Source organism: Triticum dicoccoides, chromosome 4B, assembly GCF_002162155.2.
Source record: "Triticum dicoccoides isolate Atlit2015 ecotype Zavitan chromosome 4B, WEW_v2.0, whole genome shotgun sequence".
Lineage (NCBI taxonomy): Eukaryota > Viridiplantae > Streptophyta > Magnoliopsida > Poales > Poaceae > Triticum > Triticum dicoccoides.
This window is the reverse complement of record NC_041387.1, coordinates 343,947,056-343,968,723: the sequence shown is the minus strand read 5'-3', so window position 1 is coordinate 343,968,723 and position 21,668 is coordinate 343,947,056.

Here is a 21,668-nt window from a genome sequence, read left to right as displayed (position 1 = left end):
CCGCAGGGCCTTGTCTCTGCTTCCATCAGACGAACGAAGCTGTCGCCGCCCGCTTCATCAGTTTTAGGACGCGAGTGTTGCTCATGTTGACCGCGCCCTGAACCGCCCGAGCTCGTGGATGCCCGGCGCTCGAGGCCTCCTGCCTCCCTAATGCTCGTGGTCGAGCATCAGTGCTCCAAGGATGGGCCTTCTGTAGCTCCTCGTTGTCTCCCTCTCCTTCTTCCCCTGGTTCTTCCTTCTCCCTAACCTCGCGGTCTCTCCCTGTCTTCAGGACGAAAAGGAGGAGCCTTGTTCGCGCCATGGATCCCTGCCTCGCCGGATCCGAGGTGGATCCATCCAGCCCCACCATTTCCCGTGACCCTTCCTGGTCGGATCCCTCCGCCACTCTGCCGTTCCTCACCCCGCGCAGCTGACCTGCTGCAAGCGCCCCGCATCCCTCTGCTTCCTCCACAAACACGAGCGCCCAGCCACTCTGGTCGACCCCCTGCTTCATCGACCGCACGCCTCAGGCCGCCTCCTGCATCGCGCGCGCCAAGCCCAGCTACTTCTTCATATGGGCCAAATCCCATGGGTGATGCCACACCCCAGCACCCCTCTGTTTTTTTCCGCCGATTGGGCCAACCAGATTCTGCCAGTTGTGTCTTTTTTTCCTGCTACTGCGATTTAGCTATTTTTCTAGAGAGTGCAGTTTTGCAGAAAACCCTCCATGTTCATGCATATAATAACTAATTAACCGTGCATCGGTTTAATATGTTTTATATATGTAAAGTGCTTAGAATTTTGTGTAGATTAATAACTTGCAATTTTCATCCATGTTAAAAATGTTTAACTTATTGTTTGCTTTATTTTTGCATAAATGCCATGTTAAAATGATTTATTTCATAACTAAATAACCGTAGCTCCAATTTTAATAAACTTTATATGTAAATGGGGTGGAAAATGCAAAGATTAACTTGGTGCACTTTGTTTTACTATTTAACGACTTTAAAATATGTTTTAGGGCAGAACAGTAGCAAATTCAAAATATGCACATGGGGATTTTCCGGAATTGTTTTTTGTTGTTTTCGGCCTCATTTAAACTTGCCTAAATAGTTCGTTTACTTATGTTTCACCTCTTTCCATGTTTAACAACATTTAATATTGTTGTACTTAAATGAGAGTGAATTAAATAACTCGAATGTGGTGTTTCGTCAATATGCAACTCGTTGCATATTGAGCTCCACTTAACTTGTAGTGTTGTTTGTTGCACTTTGCCATGATATGCCTCTTTAAACCATACGTGCATCATACTTGGTTGTGCATCGTGCCATGCTTATGTGATGGTTGTTTACCATGTTGTTTGCTTCTTTCTGGTTTGCTTCTCTTGGTAGCTTCGGTTTCGTTCCGGAGTTGTGAGGATTCGTTCGACTATGTCTGTTTGTCTTCTTCTTGGACTCCTTCTTCTTCCTTGCGGGATCTCAGGCAAGATGACCATTACCCTCGATATCACTTCTATCTGTGCTTGCTAGTTGCTTTGTTCTATCGCTATGTTGCACTACCTATCACTTGTTTACCATGCCTTCCATATTGCCATGTCAAGCCTCTAACGCACCTTCCTAGCAAACCGTTGTTTGGCTAAGTTACCGCTTTTGCTCAGCCCCTCTTATAGCGTTGTTAGTTGCAGGTGAAGTTGAAGATTGCTCCATGTTGGAACATGATTATGTTGGGATATCACAATATCTCTTATTTTAGTTAATGCATCTATATACTTGGTAAAGGGTGGAAGGACACACACGGCGGCTCCCGTCGCCGGCGGCCATGGCAGCAGGGGTGAGCCCCGTTCGTTTCCTGGCAGATGAGAAAACAAACAAGGAAGGGAGAGAGATTAGAGAAGGAAGGAGAGGGAAACAGGGGAGAGAAAGAGGAGATGGGCGGCAACTCATCTGTTGGATTCGCCGGAGATGGTCGATGGTAGACGAGAATGACGGCTGTCCGCGGGGTCGCCTGAGGGCGCGAGCGAGGAGCTCAGGTGCGAGGTTGGAGGAGCACAGGATGGATCAAGAGGGTCTTTGGTTATTGGTGGGTTTGGATCGGGAGGGATCCCGAGGTGGGATTTGAGTGCGGCGGCGGCGGCGGGGACAGATGTCCTAGAATCTATGGTTTGGTCTAGAAATGGACAAGGGGTCTATATATATACAAAAGGGGGATGATTTGGATCCTCCGATCGCGATCGGGCGATCCGGAATAAATGGGTTAGGGGGTCCAAAAACTGAAGATAAATAGGGGATGTTTGGGGATGATCCGGACTCATTGGTAATGACAGAGTGAGTCGGGTTTGGGACAACTTTCGGACGGGCGCGAGGGGTCTGAGTAAAGTGTAGAGAGGGTCAAACGGTCAGACAACAGGGAATCGAAAACTCGGTTGGTCTCGGAACGGTCAACGAATGCAACGAAGAGAAGCAAAGAGCGGTAACTACGAGTGGATGCTAGTTTTATGAAAACGTGCAGATGCAATGTGCATGATGCTATGAGATGAAATGCATGACATGAACAAAATGCAAAACAAAAGACAAAAACCCAACCACGAAGGAAATATCACACCACATAGCCGAAAATGGCAATAGTTGGAGTTACAAATATGGTAAGTTTCATCCGGGGTGTTACATAGGGATTCCTAGTCCCGAATTCAAATTGCAAACAATTAAACAAATCTCCCCCAGGACTGATGTTGGTATAGACAGTACATGTGGATTCCGTTAGCCGTGGATTGTGTTTGTTGGTGGAGGGGGAGTAAACCTTTACTTTTTATCGCTTGGGAACCGCCACTAATGTGTTTAGCATAAAAGATACCGATAACTAATGGTCGCAAAGTAAACAAGAAGGTTGCATTTCTCAAAATTTCATTTACCTTTGTTTAAAAATTTTGAGCTCTGGCACCGCTGCAAATTACTGCTTCACTCTGCGAAGGGACTATCTATTTACTTCTATGTTGTGTCATCACCTTCCCAAATAAGCGCGAGATCTTGAGAGCACTATTGTTATCCTCATGCATTGTGTGTAGATAATGTTGGGTGCGTCATGACTGGATCTTTTCTACCATGAATTATAATGTTTAGTCGCTGCTTCAACTTTGGAGGTGCTCTGCATTTATGTTTTGCGGTCTAAGAAAGTGCTAGCGAGATACCATTATTGTCATATTATATCATGGTTGTTTTGATAAAGTGTTGTCATTTGAGATATCTTATTATTGGTCGCTAGTTGATTATGCCATTTATAAGAGTTAATATAATTTTTTAGAGTTATTGTCAACATGGTTAGTAATGATCTTGGCCGAAAACATGGGCGCTACTTAAGCTTATTTATGTAAACAAGAGCAAAAGAGTTCATAAAAGTTTTTCTTTTTCACTTTCAGTTTATCAAATGAATTGCTCGAGGACAAACAAAGGTTTAAGCTTGGGGAGTTGATATGTCTCTGTTATATTTACTTTTCCTAACGCTCTTCCTCTTCTTTTGGACTCTATTTTTCATGATTTGAATGAAACTAACCTGGACTGATGATGTTTTCAGCACAACTACCATGGTATTGTTTTTGTGCAGAAATAAAAGTTCTTGGATTGGAACTTTGCAAGGATTTTTTGTACAATAAATGAGAATTACTGGAGCCAAGAACCACCAGAGGGGGCCCCTAGATGAGCACAACCCACCAGGGCGCCCCCCTCCTGGCATGCCCAGGTGGGTTGTCCCCACCTGGTAGCCCCGTAGACCCTGAATCCAACTCCATAAATACCTATTTTTCCAGGAAAAAAATCAAGGAGGAAGAATTATCGTGTTTCATGAGATGGAGCCACTTCACCTCCTATTCTTCATCGGGAGGCCAGATCTGGAGTCCGTTTGGGGCTCCGGTGAGGGGGGGTCTTCGTTCTTTGTCATCACCAACCCTTCTCCATCACCAATTCCATGATGCTCCCCACTAGGAGTAAGTAATTCCTTCGTAGGCTCACTAGTCGGTGAGGATTTGAATGAGATTCATCATGTAATCAAGATAGTTTTGTTAGGGCTTGATCCCTAGTATCCATTACGTTCTGAGATTGATGTTGCTATGATTTTGCCATGCTTAATTCTTGTCACTTTGGGCCCAGGTGCCATGACTTCAGATCTAAACAGTTTATGTTATCACTATTATATCTATATTCTAGATCCGATCTTGCAAGTTATTGTCACCTATTACGTGTTTCCGCGAACCCCGGAGTGACATAAGTAGGGATACTTTCCGGTGATGACCGTAATTTGAGGAGTTCAGATATTCACTGTGTTAATGATTTGTTCCGGTTCTCTATTAAAAGGAGGCCTTAATATCCTTTAGTTTCCATATGGACCCCGCTGCCACGGGAGGGTAGGACAAAAGATGTCACGCAAGTTCTTTCCATAAGCACGTATGACTATTTACGGAATACATGCCTACATTATATTTATGAACTGGAGCTAGTGCCGTATGGCCCTAGGTTATGACTGTTATATGATGAATATCATCCACCGAATTCACAGATCCAATGCCTACGAGTTTTTCCATATTGTTCTTCCTAAGTTACTACTGCTATCGTTACTGTTACACTTGCTACAAAATCATTGCTATAACTATTACTGTTACTTGTGTTGTTGCTACCACTCTCAAAACTATCATACTACTATGCTACTCATCACTTTGATGCAGATAATTAATCTCCAGCTGTGGTTGAATTGACAACTCAGCTGCTAATACTTGCAAATATTCTTTGGCTCCCCTTGTGTCGAATCAATAAATTTGGGTTGAATACCCTACCCTCGAAAACTGTTGCGATTCCCTATACTTTTGGGTTATCAATGTGCAATGCATGGAATACGGTTGATCCATAAGAACTGTTTGCGATGAGCCAAAACAACAGAAAGGGGCAGCCATATGAAGGTGTGTTTTGGGCTTCTAGACCAGAACCATCAATAAATTTTGACCTTGTTTGTTGTCATATTCCAGATCACAATGCAATAAGTAATTGCAAATCCGTTCACACCGATCAAACCTAAATGTGTTCACACTTAGCACCGGGATATAAAACGACCCACTAAAAAATTACTTTACAGTACCTCTCCTCATCACCCACGAAACAGGTCTTTCCTGTCAAGTCATTCCGCCATGGCCGGTAGGAGGAGTTTTAGGCATATAACCCGGGAGCAAAGACCAAGGCCGCGGAAGCATTAGAGAGGTCTCTCCGCTACGCGGCACCCGCAGCAGAGATGTCCTGGCGCACCGTAGAGCCCTCAAACGAAATCTCACCGGCACACGAGGGCTCTCACAAGTGCACACGCCGTATCAGCGATCGCAACAAGCTGGCAGTGCTGAAGTCCTTAGCCAGTGACGATGACATTCTCGCTGGCCTAATTAACTAGCAGGAGTTGGTCGACGACATGATGAAGTTGCTCGAGATTAGCGATGCGTCGGTTGAGAAGGCGACCGGCCTCATCGAGCAACTCATGGGTGACAATGCAAAGTTCCTCAAGGTGCTCGCCGAGATGGAGGAGGAGGCCGTCGGCTGGAAGAAGCTGCATGAGCATAGTAGTGCCTCAGGGATGACGCTGAAAGTGGTCGTCGAGGAACTGATGGGTGACTTGAGGAAGCTCCGGCTCGAGCGTGAGCAGGAGGTGGAGGAATCCATGGCTACTGTCAAGCGACCTAGATCCATCGAGCGTGAGCAGGAGGTGGAGGAATCCATGGCTACTGTCAAGTCATGAGGAAATGAAGAAGGAGCTTGAGGATCTCGTCGCCCGGTGATCCATCGACGAGTAGAGACAGTAGCGACCTAGATCGTTGTCTGCGATTTCCTTCTTCTCTTGCCCCCATGTCTTTTGGGCTTTGCCACATGTGGCATTTTAAATTATCCAGAATATGTAAGACAATTATTATCCGCACCATTGTAAATTTGTCATCGTATTATCCATTGCCATTTTATTTCTCGTCGTATTATCCATTGCCCTATGTGGCATTTTAAATTATTCGGAATATGAGTTTAAAACACAAACAAAGCAAATGCTAACATTGAGCGGGGCCACGGGATCAAAAGAAAACACCCTCTGTTGACATTCTGGTAACCAAGGTACCCAGACTTGCCTCACTGCGGCCCACGGCATGGCTTCATCAATGGCCTGGTACGGCTCATCTACGACACAAAACAAGTCAAGAACCTCGCGAGGGGCCAAGCCTCGCGAGGTGGACGACACCAAGACCTCCATAGGGAGCGGCCTCCCTAGGCTGCCTCCTGAGGAGCGGAGATTTCTATGTAGGTTCTCAACCTCATAAGATTGCGGTGAGGCAAGTCATGATGACTAAGGCCAAAGCGAACGCCAGTGGGTGCTGAGGATCAGGTTTCCTCATTGGTGCTAAGGAGGCAAGCGCAGGCGCGGAGTGCCGAGGAATCAGCCAAAGGTTTCCATTCCCATGCAACAAGACCAAGACCGCCAGAATGGCACGACGGATGTCATCGCCGAGCCTACCGCAGTGTCATGACTAGGAGCTTTGCAGGAGAAGACAAACTTTTGAATTGGCCACTATGGGATCCATTCCCGCCTACATTTTGGGGGAAGTGGACCAAGGCCACTATAAGTATAGGCTAGCCACCACCATAGAGGGAGATATGATCCATCCTCAACTCACATCCTCACCAGAGCAGACCTCGTGAGGTTGTTCTTCCCTTGTACTAGTTCATCCTCAGCCCCTCGTGAGACAAATCCACCACAAAGCAGGAGTAGGGTTTTACATCGCAAGGTGGCCCAAACCTAGGAAAATTGTCGTGTCCATCTTCCTCCTTGTTCATCGACCTAGGCCGTGGGGGCGACGAACTTGTTGGCTGAAGGGGTTGAGTTCTTCGCACACGCGCTAGAGTTTGAACCTTTTCTTGTGTTTGCGGAGCCCTGAATCCGACATTTGGCGCACCAGGTAGGGGTGTGTCAAAGCCTCTTGTCCACCATTCGCTCCGCTTCCGGTGCGTCATCCCTATGGCCGATGCTCGCTGTGTCTTCATCGAACGTCGGGCCGCTAAGGTCGCTCAGATGGCACCCGCGGGAAATGGAGCCCCTCGCCGCTCACCTTCCCCTACGACCAACGCTGCCACAGGTCGTGCAGCCCACGAGCAGCAGGACTCGTCGCTACTGGCTTTCGTGTGGCATTATGGTCGCACCGCAACTCCTTGCTTACCCCAGCCGTTGTGTTGTCTTCTCATGCTCGCCGCGGACCGGCGAACACGTAGGTTGCGCTGCTCAGGGTGCGTGAGCTTCTGCACTATCATTCGGCCGATGACCTCCACGAGGATTGGCTTGACCGCATCGCCGAGCTTGTTGGCATCGCTGGAGAGCCCCCTGCACTGTCTCGCTCGCTGCCTCCCCTTTCCCAGGCGGGTGAGGTAGCCCACGGTGCACCTCCTCCTCCTCGGCACGACATCATCCCCGAGCGCCAACGCGAAGCACCCCAGCGCGAACCGCCATGCAGGGCACCAGCGCACGAGGAAGCAAGCTACCAGGTGGTGCAGCGGACCCAAGGAGAAACGTGTGCTCTTCCAGCACCACCACATCAAGACCGCACGCTGCCAGAGGCAGCGGCGTGCGGGTGTCAAAATCAGGGTCCTCCTCTACGGATGGCCCCTGTGAGTGTGGCAGGTTGCCGTGCTTTCACCCCGAAGCAGCGCCATGTCGTCTGGCTCGACAAGTTCAAGCCAGATCTCCCGCCATGCTACGATGGCACCCCTGACCCCACTGAGTTCCTCCAACTCTACGATCGAAGCATCGAGGCGGCGAATGGCAACGAGAAGTTCATGGCGAAATGGTTCCTCGTGGCCCTCACGGATGGTGCACGCTCTTGGCTCCTGAACCTCCACGTGGGGTCAATCTCCTCCTGGGATGAGCTCCACGAGCACTTCATCGCCAACTTCTAGGGTACTCGCAACCGCGCCCCTGCAGCCGGTGACCTGCGGCGCATCAACCAGTAGCCAGGCAAAACCTTGCACGAGTACATGCAGTGCTTCACCAACGTTCGCCTCAAGATCCCGAAGGTTTCGGACAAGGACATCATCTTAGTGTTCACTGATGGCGTTCGGGACGTCAAAATGAAGGAGGAACTCGCCATCCATGAAGACTTATGCTCGGACCTGGAGATGTTCAGCATCGCCGCCAGGTGCGTGAGGGCATAGGAAGGTCGCCTCTCCCTCCTAGAGCCTCAGGAGGTCGAGCCTGAGGACAAGAAGGCCAAAGATAAGGACGTGAAGCGCAGCAGAACCTGAGGTGCAGCGCGGCTGCGAACGCCGAATCCTCCAAGGGAAGCCCTTCATTCTGCGTCTTCCACAACGTCCACAGCCACAACACCAACGACTGCCGGGAACTCAGGGCAATCCGCGACGGGCGTCTTTGCCACCATCCCGAGCGCAACGACCATGGCTACGGACGCGGAGGAGGCCGTGGTGGAGGCTGCTGGGTCAACTGCAACCCTCGCCGGGACTTGCGTGATCAGCTTCTTGAGGACCGCTGGCAGGGCCCACATCGAGACGGCCCCTAGCGTGACCAGCCTCGCGAGGATCATCCTCAGGGCAATGTCGGCCTCCCTCCATTGCCACCGTTTCCCAGGAGGAACGACAACCAGCGCTAAGATGATGGGGCTGGGGGCTTCCAAGAGCCTCATGCCATTGTCTACATCTTGGGTGGTGCTGAGGCTCCCTCCTCTCATCGCATCTTCAAGCAGTTCGCTCTGATATAAACATGGCCCTTCCCAAGCTTGAGGCGATGCGTCCCCTCAGGTGGTCCAAGTATGCCATCACCATCGACTCTACAGACCAGCTCAAGTGCTCGGCCGCCACCGGCGCGCTTATAATGCTCTGCTCATCAACCATCAACAACATCCTCGTCACCAAGACTCTCAATGACGGTGGCGCGGGGCTCAATGTCCTCTCCGTCGAGATGTTTGACATGATCCAGGTGCCATATGACCAGCTTGTGCCCACCAAGCCTTTCTCAGGGGTGACCGATGGCTCCACCGTCACCATAGGGCAGATTTGCCTCCCTGTCACCTTTGGCAAGCGTGACAACTACCACACCAAGCTCATCGACTTTGATATCACCCACATTCGCCTCCCATATAGTGCCATCCTCGGGTATCCAGCCCTCTCCAAGTTCATGGCAGCAACTCACCACGGCTACAATGTCCTCAAGATTCCGGGAAGTGGTGGCATCATCACGGTCTCCCGCGACGAGAAGGATGCGGTGTGCTACCTTGAGCGCGCTTACCAGGCCGCAGCAGTCGAGAACTCTGATGGCGAGGGTGCCACCCTCCCTCCTGAGGCCACCCCTGTCACAACCTAGTTCAGGCCTTGCCTATCTTTGCATTAGCCTCCATACATCATGTCTAAATTTAATGCAACTCTGAAATGGGGGCTGATAAACCCTAGCAGCAAATGAAATTCAACTAGGGTCCAAATAAAATCATTTTCAATGAACCCAAAATGCCCTTCTAAAATGTTCATCATCTTTGCCTTGGTCTAGAACTTCTGACAAAAATGGTGCATACTTTTCTAGGACAATAGAGGGTCACTGATTTAAATCATATAGTATTTGCATTTGGGCATTTAAATGCTATAAAATATTTTAAATGTCCAATAATCATAAACTTAAATGTTTGTTGTTGGATATTTTCCAAACAGTGGGCCTAAGCAAGTATCATGATTTTTGGAAGTGCTAAAGTATTTTTTTAGAAAGCCCTAAAGTTGCAGAGAAATAGAAAAACAGAAAGAATAAAAAGGGAAGCAATAACTTACCTGGAGCTTACCTGGCGCCACCAACCGGCCCAGCACTATAGCTGGCTGGCCCTGCCCACCAGGGCCCCTCCCTGTCGTATTCCTCCCTGCCAGGAGGCCGGGCGCATGCCCGATGCGTGCGCACCGCCGTGCGGCCACCTCCACCCTGCTTGCCTCTGTCCTTGATGCCCTGGACATCTCCAACGACGCCAATCACCCCCTGGAACCCCCTCTCTCAATCTCTTGTCCCCACCCTCTCATCTGCTCTCTCTCTCCCTCTCTGTCCGAGCGGAGCTCATCGCCGCCGCTCGTCGTAGAGGCAGCCTTCGTGCTCCCCTTGTCTCCCCGACATGTCCACGAGCATCGACGCGCCTCCCTCATCCTCTTCATCTAGCCACGCCTCACCGGAGGCCCTGCATCGTCGCCATCTTCATCATCTTCGTCACCGGCCGTCGGTGATCCCCCTCGCTGCTCCACTCGCTCCAGCGCTTCCCTGAGCTCGCTGAGACCCTCGTCTGACTCGCTGTGAGCCCCACTACCGATTACGCCTGCTCCCATGTTCACTAGCTCATCGTAGCCCTTCTTTCCGTCGAGGCCGAGACCTCACCGGTGCTGGACTTGTCGTCGTCATTGTTTTGGTTCGTCTCCGTCCAAACCGAGCGCATCACTGCACCTAGTGCACTCCCAGGAGCCAAGCACACCCAACAGATCCTCACGCCGTGCTCAGTAGCCCCGTTTCCGTACATGCCCGAACTCCGCCCACCGCCTAGGAGCTCGCCGTCGTCGGCTCCGGCCACCATAGGCCCGGCCGCCAGCACCACTCGACGCGTGCCTACAAGAGCTCTCCAACGAGCCCAAGAATGGCCTCGTCCATGCCCTGTGGGCGATTTCCGAGCCGCGCTGCCGTCTCGGGCCTCACCAGCATCGAGTCGCCGGTGGGTTTGACCTTGTTTGACCTAGGGTTTGACCCCCCAGAGTCACTGACATGTGGGCCATGCCCCTATTTAGTTTAGGTGTCAAATTCGTTAGCGCTAATTAACCTAGCTAATTAGTTGACTCACTGACCAGTGGGTCCCAGCCGTCAGGTTCGATCTGGGCTGGCGCCTTTGACTTGCTGACGTAGTGCTGATGTCACCCTGACGTCATAAAGGTTTTCTGGAATTTAAAATAAATCAAAAAATTATTTATTATTTCAGAAAATACTGAAAACTTCTAAAATTAATAGAAAATAATCTATAACTCCAATTGAAATAATTTATATATGAAAAATGGTAAGAAAAATCCAAAGAATCTGTTTATGGCATTTACATGCATGTTTTAACAACTTGAAGCTGCTGTATACAACAATTTGAATTAATGGCATTTGAAATGTCATATATGGAGTTTGAATTTGAATCTTAGATTCAAACCAACTCCATTTAACTTGCTTCTAGTTGCATTACCTCAAACCATAGCATATTGCCATGTCACATTCATGCATCATATTGTGCATTGCATTGATTGTGTTTCCTTCTGTGTTGCTGGTATTTGTCCCCTCTCAGTAGACGTGGTTCTGACGATGAGATCAATGACACCGATGAAGAACTATACTATCTTCAGAAGTGCCAGGCAAGAAAAATCCCCTTGTTCATTCTAATACAATCCCACTCTCTCGCTCCTGCTCTCTTTTATTGCATTAGGACAACAATGATTCATCTGTTACTTGTTGCGGTAGTTGAACCCCTTTCCTCTAGATGACCTGTCATTGCCACAGTAAATAGATGAAACCCACTGGCATGAGTAGGAGTTGTCTGCGCCGTGATGTTCCGACTCATTCATGCTTGTTTGTCATGCCTGCTACTGCATAGAGTTGAGTCAGGTCTGATTCATCGGGGATGAATCGGAGGTGTGCAAACATGTCCTACTGTGTGTGAGCTAAGTGTGTGAACACGATTTGGTAAAGGTAGCGGTGAGAGGCCATGTAGGAGTACATGGTGGGTTGTCTCATTGAAGCCGTCCTCAGGAACTAAGTTCTGTGTTTGTAATCCATGAATAGCTACTACCACTCATTGGGATCCTTAATTGACCCTCTCGGCTTCTTAACCACCCTTAACCTCTGTCCAGGAGTTGCAAGTAGTTTCTGGTGTTTGTAGTATGCTGGAGGCCATGCGCAGCGCTGACGTGAGGGGTGGGTTGTGATGCGGTAGGCACGTGGTCGGGTTTGATGGGCGCCCGTTTGGTGTCGCGGAACCCTGTACACATCATTCGGGGCCGTATGTGGAAACCTCGGCCGGACTCCCTGCGGATGGAACCTGAATAGGCAATAAACCTGGACTAGGGACTTGAGTGCTTAGGTAGGCCATGGCCGACTCCCTTGTTGGGCTTCCACTTGAAGGTTGCCGAGTACATGTCATGTAAACGGCGGTAAGTGGTGAGAGCGTGTGTGAAGAAGTACACCCCTGCACGGTTAACATCATCTATTCGAATAGCTGCGTACGCGATAAAGGACCTCTGGGTTGCCTATACAGTTCATAGACAAGTGAAAGTGGATACTCTAAAATGCACAAGATAAGCGTGAGTGCTATGGATGGCGTTCTCGTAGGAATACGGGAGCGGATCCATAGTGGTGTATTGATATGGTGAATATGTGGACTCGTGTGCGCCACCTCAAAAGAGTTACTTGCAGTCGTAGTTCAGGTCAGCCACCGAGTCAAAGCTGGCTTGCTGCAGTTAACCCCACCAACCCTTTGTTGATAATGATGCATATGTAGTTAGTTCTGATGTAAGCCTTGCTGGGTACATTTGTACTCATGTTTACTTAATTTATGTTTTTGTAGAGAGACTTCAGTCTCACTTGTAGTTCCGCTTGGAATTTGACGTTTAGCTTGCTACCTCAGCTACGATTTTTTTCCCTCGGCAGGATCTGGTAGATAGTCAGGCTCCTCAGCCTTTTTCATTTGTAGTTGTCTGTACTCAGACATGTTAAGCTTCCGCTTGTGCATCGACTTGTATGCTCTGAATGTTGGGTCATGAGACCCATGTTGTAATATCTCGCTCCTCGGAGCCTATTGAATAAAATACTTAAGTTGTAGAGTCATGTTGTGATGCCATGTTGTATTTGCACATATCGAGCATATTGTGTGTATGTTATTGAAATGCTTGGTATGTGTGGGATCTGACTATCTAGCTGTTTATCCTTGGTAGCCTCTCTTACTGGGAAATGTCTCCTAGTGCTTCCACTGAGCCATGGTAGCTTGCTACTGCTCTAGAACACTTAGGCTAGCCGGCATGTGTCCTTCTTCGTTCCTGTGTCCGTCCCTTCGGGGAAATTTCACGCGGTGTCTACCGAAGTCCTATTAGCCTACTACAACCCGGATTACCAGAGTCCTGCTAGCCCAGCTACAACAGCCCGGATTCACTCGCTGATGACCGACACATTCGTTGCTGGGTCATGTATGCCTGTCCCTGTAAGATAGCGCCACTTTGGGTTCATGACTAGCCATGTCAGCCCGGGTTCTTTGTCATATGGATGCTAGCAACACTATCATATACGTGAGCCAAAAGGCGCAAACGGTCCCGGGCCTGGTAAGGCGACACCCGTGGGAATACCGTGCGTGAGGCCACAAAGTGATATGAGATGTTACATGCTAGATCGGTGTGGCATGGGATCGGGGTCCTGACAACCCCCAGGAAGAAGCAACTCCTTTGCAAGGGACGCCTGGGGGTTGGGGCACCCGGAACATGCCTCAGGCCCCGCACCCACTGCTGGGGCGCCTTTCCCTCTCGCATAGGAAGGCACGCTCGGCGCCCATCTCAGGACATGCTCAGGGGTTCTCATCTGGAGGGCCTCTGACCTATCCAGCATCTCGAGGGAGGAGTTCGGGCACCATGTGGAGGCGTGCTTCAACATGCGCTTCCGTGAGCAAGGCATAAGGCGCGAGGCGCCAGGCGCTCAGGAATTCATCACCAAGGCAATCGAGGAGCATCAGGAGGCGTGAGCCATGCATGGCGAGCGTCGCCCCGTGTCGGTGTTATGGGAACCAGGGTACCCAGACTTGCCTACCTGTGGCCCACAGCGTGGCTCCATGGACGTCCTGGTACGGTCCATCTTGAGCAACAACAAGTCAAGACCCTCGCGAGGGGCCAAGCCTCGCGAGGCGGACAACGTCAAGACCTCCTGAAGGAGCAGCCTCCCCGAGCGGCCTCCTTAGGAGCTGATATTTCTATGCAAGCACTCACCTCACGAGGCTGAGGTGACGCCAGCCATGACAACCAAGGACAGGTGCGCGCCAGTGGGCGCAGAGCGGCAGGTTTCCCCTTTGGTGCTAAGGAGGCAAGCGTAGGTGCAGAGTCCCAAGGAATCAACCAAAGGTTACCGTTTGCATGCAACGAGACCAGGACCGCCAAAATGGCAGGATGAATGTCATCGTCGAGCCCACCACGATGTCACGATCGGAAGCTTTGCAAGCGAAGACCACCTTTTGTCAGGATAAGATATACTACTTGTCCCCTTTCAAATTGGCCACTGTGGGATTCCTTCCCGGCTAAGTTTTGGGGGAAGAGGACCAAATCGACTATAAATATAGCCTAGCCACCATCATAGAAGATATCGGACCCCCGGAGACCGAATCCCTAGAGCTCATCACAACAACACCCCTCCTGAGGTTGTTCTTCCCCTTGTTAGTTCATCCTCAGCCCCCGCAAGGCTAATCCACCAAAAAGTAGGAGTAGGGTGTTACACCGCAAGGTTACCTGAACCAGGGTAAACTACCGTGTCCATTTCCTTCCCGATCATCGAGCTAGGCCGTGAGAGCAGCAAGTCAATTAGCTAGAGAGGTTGAGTTCTTCGCACACGCCCCAGAGTTCAAACATTTCTTGGGTCTGCGGAGCCCAGAATCCGACATTTGGCATGCCAAGTAGGGGCGTGTCGAAGCCTTTGTCTCGTTAGTTGTTTCACCATCGCTCCGCTATTCTCATGGCGGACGCTCATCGAGTTCGTGCCGAGCGTCGGGCATCCCTCTCCGCATGCATTGCTCAGACGGCGCCCGTGGGCAACAGTGCTCCCCGCCGTTCCCCGTCGCCCATGGCCAACGCCACCACCAGCCCTCTAGCCTATGCTCAGCAGGATTTGATGTTGCGGCCCTCCGTGCGACACGATGGCCGCATCGCGGCTCCGTCCGCCGCTTCGTCTTCCCATGCTTGTTGCGGGCCCGTGACCGCACAGTCGGCGCTGCTCAGGGCGCGTGAGCTTCTGTGCTACCGTCTGGCCAACCTCTACCAGGACTGGCTAGACCGCATCGCCAAACTCGTCAGTGCTGCTGGAGAGGTTCCTGTGCTATCTCGTTCGCTGTCTCCCCCACCGCCCCAGGTGGGAGACGTGGCTCACGGCTTGCTTCCTCCTCCTCCTCCTCTCCGGCAAGATGGCGTCCCCGAGCCAAGGCGCGAGGCCTCTCAGCGTGACCAGCCGCGCAGGGTGCCCGTGCGCGATGAAGAAAGATGCCAGGTCGTGCAGCGGCCCCAGGGAGAGGCGCGTTCACTCCCAGCTCCCCTGACGCCCGCGCGTCAAGATTGTGTGCAGCCCAAAGTGGTTGCACATGGGCGTCAAGATCAGGGTCTCGCTCTGTGGCGAGCCCCAGTGGCCATGGCGGGGTGCCGAGTGTTCACTCCAGAGCTTCGCTGTGTCGTCTAGCCCGGCAAGTTCAAGCCGGATATGCCTCCGCGCTACGATGGCACCCCCGACCCTACCGAGTTCCTCCAGCTCCACGAGCTGAGCATCGAGGCGGCGAGCGGTGACGAAAAGGTCATGATGAATTGGTTCCCTATGGCTGTCAAGGATGTCACACGCTTGTGGCTCCTCAACCTCCCGATAGGGCCGATCTCCTCCTTGGACGAGCTGTCGGAGCGCTTCATCGCCATCTTCCAAGGCACCCGCGACCGCGCTCCTGCAGCTGGCGACCTGCAGCGTATCAAGCAGCAACCAGGAGAGACCTTGCAGAAATACATCCAGTGCTTCACTAACGTCCGCCTCAAGATCCCCAAGGTGTCGGACGAGGCCATCATCTCAGTGTTGACTGATGGCGTCCGGGATGTCAAGATGAAGGAGGAGCTCGCCATACACGAGGACCTCTGCTCGGCTCTAGAGATGTTCAATATGGCGACCAGGTGCGCGAAGGCAGAAGAAGGCCATCTCTCACTCCTCGAGCTCCCAGTGGCCGGCCCATAAGACAAGAAGGCCAAGGCAAAGGATGTGAAGCGCAAGGGCCTGGGAGTGCTCATGGTTGAGCCTGAGATGAAGCGTGGTTGTGACCACCCTGAGTCTTCCAAAGGCAACCGCCCATTCTACGTCTTCCACAACATGCATAGCCACAACACCAACGACTGCCAAGAGCTCAAGGCCATTCAAGACGGACGCATTGGTCGCCGCCCTAAGCGCAATGATCGTGGCAACGGCCGCAGAGGAGCTCGCGACATAGGCCGGTGGGACGATCGTGGCCCCCGTCAGGGTTGGCGCGACCAGCCTGGTGAAGACAGCTAGCAGGACCAGCCTCACGACGGTCCATGGTGGGACCAGCGTCGTGAGGATCGCCCTCAGGGCAATGCTGGCCTCCCTCCGCTACCACGACGATGGGGCTGGGGGCTTCCAAGAGCCTCGTGCTATCGCCTGCATCCTGGGAGGTGCTCAGGCCCTCGCCTCCCACCGCATCTTCAAGCAGTTCGCTCGTGAGGTGAACGCGGCCCTCCCCAAGCTTGAGGCGTCGCGTCCACTCAGGTGGTCCAAGTACTCCATCACCTTTAACTCTTTAGACCAGCTCAAGTGCGCGGCCACTTCAGGCGCGCTCCCAATGCTTTGCTCACCAACCATCAGCAACGTTCTTGTCACCAAGAAACTCAACAATGGGGGCGCTGGGCTCAATGTCCTCTCTGTCGAGACATTTGACAGGCTCCAGGTGCCATCCGACCAGCTTTAGCCCGCCAAGCCATTCTTGGGAGTGACCGACGGCTCTACCCACCCCGTAGGGCAGATCATTCTCCCCGTCACCTTTGGCAAGCGCCACAACTAATGCACCGAGCTCATCGACTTCAATGTTGCTCACATTTGTCAGCTGTACAACACCATCCTCGGGTACCCAGCCCTTGCCAAGTTCATGGCAACAACTCATCACGACTACAACATCTTCAAGATGCCAGGAAGTTGTGGCATCATCACGGTCGCCTGCGATGAGAAGTATGCGATGTGCTCCCTCAAGCGTGCCTACCACGCTGCGGCAGTCGAGAACTCGGATGGTGAGGGCACCACCTATCACCCTGAGGTCGCCCCCACGAAGAAGAAGCAACTCCTCCTCAGGGGCCCTCAGGAGGCTGGGGTGCCTGATAGTCGCACTTCAGGCCCCTCGCCCTCTAATGGGGCACCTTTCCCATTCGCATAGGAAGGCGCGCCCAGTGGCCCCCCTCGGGTTGGGATCGCTCTCCTCTGGAGGGCCTCTGACTGGCAAGCATCACGAGGGAGGCGTTCGAGCACCATGTGGAGGCATGCTTCAATGAACCCCTCCGGGAGCAAGGCACGGGCGCGAAGCACCAAGCGTGCGAGTCCTTCATCAGGGCAATCAAGGATCTTCAGGACGCATGGGCCACGCGTGGCGAGTGCCGACCCGCGTCGCTCAGTGCATCTACTGCCCAGGACACGAGCGGCGAGCTGCGCGTCCCGTGTCGGCCAGTGTGGAGGCCACCCCCACAGCTACGTCTGCATGCCGTTCGGCCTGCCAGGTGCGGCTGTCTCGCTCCAGTGATCCATGCAGGGCGTCCCGGTATCTCATGACGCCAGGCGCCAGGCAATCCTAACGGAGGAGGAGCCGGAGCCCCCCAAGGCTCAGGAACTCGCTGGTTCGTGAGGAGCAACTTTTGGGGCGTGCATCTCCAGCTAGTTCAACACTTCTACCCCAACATTGCTTGGTAACTTTTTAGTTTGTTCAGTTGAGGGCGCCCCTCGGGCTGCATTATCCTCAAGCTGTACGGGTCGGCCCTATAGCATGTATCACTTTGCGCATCTATTAGAGCTGGCTTCACCCTTTCATGAGTTGCTTTATATTATAACCTGCATGTCCCGTGCTTCGCCACCATGAATGTCATGCACCCTTATGAACCCGCACGCGACTGCCTCATGATTAAGGACTGACACGGCATCTGTACTCGAGTCAGTCCCTGCAGCGTCGCTAAACCCAAGTGGCCGAGCTCTATCTCGCGGGCCAGCCCCGTGTATGTCTCCTCCCATGGCCCTTGGTGCCTTGTTCTCACATGAGCTAATCATGAGTAGATAAGTTAGGGCGCGTGGCACGGTGCCTTTCCACCACGGGAGCCGCGTGCCGGTTGTCTTTCCTTAGCCTCTTCTAATAGCAGTAGTGCCTCCTCCGAGCACGACTCGAGCGACGATGTCAACTACGAGCCGCCGAGCCGCCGCGCCCGCACCTCAAGAACGGCATCAGCCCGGCGTCGCCGGTGATGCCGTTGAGGCTGTGGTGTTCTTAGGAATTCCTTGGGGTATGTAAAAACTATGATGCTTTTGCTTAGGCACTATTGTTCTTCGATCAGTGTTGCGCTTGCATCCCTCATAAAGCACAACTGCTCCCTGGGTGATTTTGGTATTTAATGTCAACATATCTCTTGTTGGACTAATGTTTTTATCAAGTACATTTCAGATGAGTTCAACAAGGGAGTGGCCAGCACAAGAGGATGTGGAACCCCATCATAATGCTAAGGACAAAGATTGGCAAAGGCTCAAGACTCTTCATTTTCGTTTTAGTGATCCAAGATCACATAAAGTCCATAGGAACAACCAATACTATTAAAAGGGGATGAGGTGTTGCTTAATGGCTTGCTAGCTCAAAATGCTTAGTGATATACTCCAAAACCCTCAGCCACTTTCTCAGTTCCACACATGTCCGAAACCTAAAGTCAAACTCGGCCCCACTGATTTGATTCATCCGGCGCCATCGAGTTCACTTGACATAGCCACTGCCAGAAACCCTAATCAATTCGGTCACACCGATATGGATCTCGGTCTCATTGAGATAGCCTTGTAAACTTTTTGTTACCTATTGCAATTATTTTGGTCTCGCCGAAATGTGCAATCGGTCCCATTGAGTTTGCTTGAACAACTCTTTGGTTGATCAATTGCTGAATCGGTCTCACCAAGTTCATGCGATCGGTCTCACCGATATGATGTTTTTCCATAGCCCTAGCACATCGGTTCCATCGAGTTGATCTCGTTGGTCCCATCGAGATTCCTAACATTCACATTTTGAACTGAATCGGTCTCACCGAGTTTCTCTATTCGGTCCGACCGAGTTTGGTAAAATCTGCGTAATGGTTTGATTTTGTGTTGAGGCTATATATACCCCTCCGCCCCCTTCTCCATTTGAGAGAGAGCCATCAGAACGTGCCTACACTTCCACTACTCATTTTCTGAGAGACAACCACCTACTCATGTGTTGAGACCAAGACATTCCAATCCAACCACAAGAATCTTGATCTCTAGCCTTCCCCAAGTTGTTTCTTCTCAAATCATCTTTCCACCATAGCCAAATCTGTGAGAGAGAGTTTAGTGTTAGGGAGACTATAATTTGAAGCACAAGAGCAAGGAGTTCATCATGAACACACCATCTATTACCTTTTGGAGAGTGGTGCCTTCTAGATTGGTTAGGTGTCACTTTGGAGCCTCTGTCAAGATTGTGGAGTTGAATCGAGGAGTTTGTATGGGCAAGGAGGTCGCCTACTTCATGAAGATCTACCCAAGTGAGGCAAGTCCTTCATGGGCGACGGCCATGGTGGGATAGACAAGGTGGCTTCTTTGTGGACCCTTCGTGGGTGGAGCCCTCCGTGGACTCGTGCAACCATTACCCTTAGTGGGTTGATGTCTCCATCAACGTGGATGTACGATAGCACCACCTACTGGAACCACGCCAAAAATCTCCGTGTCTCCAATTGCGTTTGCACACTCCAATCACATCCCTTTACTTTCTTGCAACTTGCATGCTTTACTTTCCGCTGCTCATATACTCTTGCCATGCTTGCTTGAAATGTATTGTGAATGCTTAAACTTGTGCTAAAAATCCACCTCAACTTGAAGAACTTAAAAACTGCCACCTTTACTTGTTGAGTGTCTAATCACCCCCCTCTAGACACCTCTTCTTGATCCTTTCAATTGGTATCAGAGCATTGGTCGCCATTGCTTTGGTTTAATCACCATTGGAGGAAGATGGATGAGCCTACGTTTGGGAGTATTAGACATAGAGTGCCTATGCTTGATGGAGAGTTCTTTATTGCTTTGAAAAATGAGATGCTTGAGATTTTCAATGAATATAATTTGATCAAGTACATTACTAGCCCTTGTGTGCATCCCATTAACCCCTTGCATCCTAACCCTGATGAGTATCTTTACATGACCCGCAATCTTAGAACTATCGATCTTATCATAACAGGATTTCCAAGAAATTTGCTTGCATGTTTGCCTACTTTTGATTGTGCTTATACTATTTGGAGATATCTTGAGGAACACTTTCCAAACTACTCTTTGGAAAATCTAGATGAGATTCTTCGAAAGTTCATAGCTTTTCATAAGATGAAACCTACTGATCCTAATTTTGATGATTGCCTATTTGAGCTTCGTGATCTCATGCGTGCCAAAGGATATGCTGGAGTCATTAGTAGCAACATTTCTCAAGTCATTAGAATTCACAAAGATGCACATTGTCATGAACATAAATATAATGAATCGCCTTCTCTAGGTGATGATCAATCCCAAGACGATGCCGAACATGGATATTATGATGAGGATGATGATAGTAACATTGATCTTGATGAGTCTATGAGAGACTTTGGTCTTATGGCAAACCTTCGCGGTTACATGGACGGAGGAAAGGAATGGGTTCTTGATAGTGGATGTACCGATCACATGACCAGTGACAAGGATATGTTTCATGAGCTTGCTAAAAACAGTGGTCCCCGAAAGTATGTCACTTTTGGTGATAACTCAAAGGGAAGGTGGTTTCCCTCGGTAAGGTGGCCATCTCACACGACAGCTCCATTCAAAATGTTATGCTCGTTGAATCTCTTGGCTACAATTTGCTTTCCATATCTAGACTAGCCGATTTCAGTTTCAATATCCTATTTAGTGAAGTAGATTGCCAAGTGTTTCAAGAGATAATCATATATGGTCTTTACCGGTATACGTAGAGGTGATCTATACATTGTTGATTTCACTAAAAAGGATCAACCTAGAACTTGCTTAATTGCTAAATCTTCTAAAGGTTGGTTATGGCATAGAAGGTTAGGTCACGTGGGCATGCGAAATCTTGATAAGCTTATTAAAGGTGATCATATCCTTGGAATTAAAGATGTTGTATTTGATAAGGATAGACGTCGCAGTGCTTGTCAAGCAGGAAAACAAGTTGAAGGAAGTCATCCCGTAAAGAACATTATGACCACGAGAAGACCACTCGAGCTGCTTCATATGGATCTCTTTGGTCCCAATGCCTACAAGAGTCTCGGTGGTAACTCATTCGGTTTGGTCATTGTTGATTATTTTTTTAGATTTACGTTGGTGTTCTTTCTTGATGATAAATCGCTGGTCGAAAAGAACTTCAAAAACTTCGCTAAGAAGGCCCAAAATCAATTTGAAGTGAAGATCAAGAAGGTTCGAAGCGACAATGGAACGGAGTTGAAGAATGCCAATGTGGACACCTTACTTGACGAGGAAGGGATTTCACATGAGTTCTCGGCCACGTACACGCCTCAAAAAAATGGAGTTGTTGAGAGAAAGAACCGGACGCTCATTGGGATGGCAAGAACGATGCTTGATGAATACAACACACCAAGACATTTTTGGGCGGAAGCGGTTGAGACAGCTTATCA